At 38.5% G+C, this 2,656-nt stretch overlaps 1 protein-coding gene across 1 annotated transcript in view; it reads left to right on the plus strand.

Annotated features, from left to right (window-relative positions):
* Positions 1 to 2,656, plus strand: part of LOC103155374 (trichohyalin-like) — a gene marked incomplete at its 3' end in the record, with an annotated part of 26,884 nt that overhangs the window by 564 nt on the left and 23,664 nt on the right. The window lies entirely within an intron of this gene.

Raw genomic sequence — 2,656 nt, forward strand, 5'->3', positions numbered from 1 at the left:
GTGTGTGTGTGTGTGTGTGTGTGTGTGTGTGTGTGTGTGTGTGTGTGTGTGTGTACGTGCGCGCGCGCGCGCATAATAAATCATCCTTTTGTCACACAGCTATTCTGTAAGCTACTTATTGTGTACATAAAAACATGGTCAAGTCTGAAACGTTTGCACCAAAGTACACTTGTGTTTTTCCCCATTGCTACTGCTAATTAGCATTAGCATTAATGCTAAGTATGGCTAATGCGAAGTAGCAATACTGTTATGTTATGTGTACTGTTATGTCACCACGGTACGCTGTGAGACGCACGGTGGTAGGAAGGGTACAACAAAGAACAATGATTTTGTGCGAGATTCTCATTTATTGGACCGTCACAAACTCGCGGCACAACGTACGACGCAACAGTTGGTCAACATGAGAACAGACACATTCTACATGTCATGATATGAATTATCGAGTGAGGTTACACCACAGTGACCGATGGCTAAATTAGGGTTAGAGTGGGTTTTGATGTCTCCGATGTTTTTATCTTTTCATCTATTTATTTAAAAAAATAGACTTTAATCGACTCTAGTTTAAAAACTACAACTAGACTCTTCAAACCTGGGCTGGGTAATACTTCTCTAATAGCAGAATATTTAGAACCATGTTTGAGATTTGTGAAACTTTTATCTGATTTGTGAAACTTTTTCATGATTTGTTAAACTTTGAGAAATGGTGATTTCAGTCCCTTTTTTGCTTCTGGATCACACTAGACCTTCTGCAGCTCCGAAACTTTCCCTTTTTCTCATAATCTCCATGATAAAATTACACATTTCTTATTTGGTATGTTAAAGTTAAATGATTTTGTAATAACAATAAAATCAGCTAATAAAAAACATAAATTGGACAGTAAACAAGAATATTTACAGTCTACAAATAATCCATATGCAGAATTCACTGTAACGTTTTTGTATTAATTCAGTTTACAGTTATTGGTTGTGTTTCAGTACAAATAATGAAAAAGTTTCACAAATCCCAAACCTGGTCCTAAATATTCTGCTACTAGTTGAGAATAATCCGGTGCTGGTTTGAAATGTCTAGGTGTTGTAGTGTTGGAGCTGGGTCAGTTCTAGTGTGGTCCAGATGCAAAAAAAGTGGTAAAATCAACCTTTATTGAGGTTTCACAAATCCGATAAAGTTTAATAAAACCCAAATATGGTTTTAAATATTCTGCTATTACAGTAGAATAATCCAGTCCAAATTTGAAGAGTCCAGGTGTTTCTAAACTAGAGTCAATTAAAGATGCGGAAGGTAGTGAAAAATTGGGTGGAATAGCCCTTTAGCCATTTCCCAAATCAGAAGCTGGACTTGGAAACCAACTTAAGCTTCGTGTAGACATGCCGGTCGGGAATAGATGTCTGACCAAGTATGAAAATTTAGAGTTTCACATATTGCCATGGTATCTGTGGTTGATCGAGGAAAGGATAATTTTCTTCTCTGTCTGGAGTGTGTATGTTGCTTCATGCTTCATGTCGAAGATCAACAAAACCCAGAAATACTGATGTGAAATAGAATTGGTGTTCTTTTTTTTTTTCCACACACGCATATTATAGTGTGGCTCTAAGAGAAACTCAATCGTGCAAAACACAAATCGTACAAAACAGAGTTGGTGGGGAGGTAAAAAATAAATCTTTATTCGCACGTAAGGAAGAATACACACACATATACATATGTGTATGTAGATTGTTGTGATTGTAATTCCTGCTCGGTAAACTAGTAGCCTCTGGTGGATTATCAACATTGTTGGCTCACAACAGGCTGACGACGTCCGTCAATAAACCTGCTGCAACCTACATCTTATGTCTTTGGCCAACAATTTTTATTTTTGTCTTGTGATTTTGTCCCTCGCGCTGCATCAGGAAACAAAGTGCCGATTCTTCATGTTTGTTATTAGTTTTGTCGTCATCGCCGTATTTGTGAACCGGAGTGGGAAAGAGAGTTTGTGGCGAAGTGTGAAATGAAAACGGGCCATCTCCCCACGTGTCGAACGACACATTTGTGCAATCATAACCGCATCACCCAGGTCGCTCAGTCCGACGCCATCAGGATTCACCTCGACTACACCGACGGAAACCACGTGAAACGCTAGAGCAGACGGCCGGGGTTGGAAACAAAACAACTGCTGCTTCTGTATAGATTGCAAACGTGAAATTGAGGCTTTATCCAGGCAGGTAAAAAGGGCATTTCAGTACTCTAGACGAGATGATACAACAGCATGAATGATTTTCTCTAGGTCAACTCTGGAGACCTTTGGTCTGAGTTTAGAAATGTTTCTTAAGAACTGTTTTAATTTCTTAATAAATTAAAAATATTTTTTAATGTTTTCATTTGAGAATTCTCCAATTGTCAGCTGGATTTGTCAACTGACCTGTCTCTCTGTCTGCGCTCTTGAATTTTTAGGTGTGGGTTTTTTCTTTTTCATTTCTGTCGTAAACGAACAATTTCTCCCATTTACTTCAGTAAAGTTGACAATTGCTCTTTTCCACTGTTTTCTTCTCCAGATTCTCTGCAGTGTAACATTTGTAACCAGGAGAGGAGATCCACTCTGGACCAGGAGGAGTTAGAACCTCTGCATGTGAAACAAGAACAGGAGGATCTAAAACACCATCAGATAAAAGTGGAAGAGAA

The sequence above is a fragment of the Poecilia formosa genome, unplaced genomic scaffold (assembly GCF_000485575.1).
Source record: "Poecilia formosa unplaced genomic scaffold, Poecilia_formosa-5.1.2 Scaffold426, whole genome shotgun sequence".
NCBI classification, from domain to species: Eukaryota; Metazoa; Chordata; class Actinopteri; order Cyprinodontiformes; family Poeciliidae; genus Poecilia; species Poecilia formosa.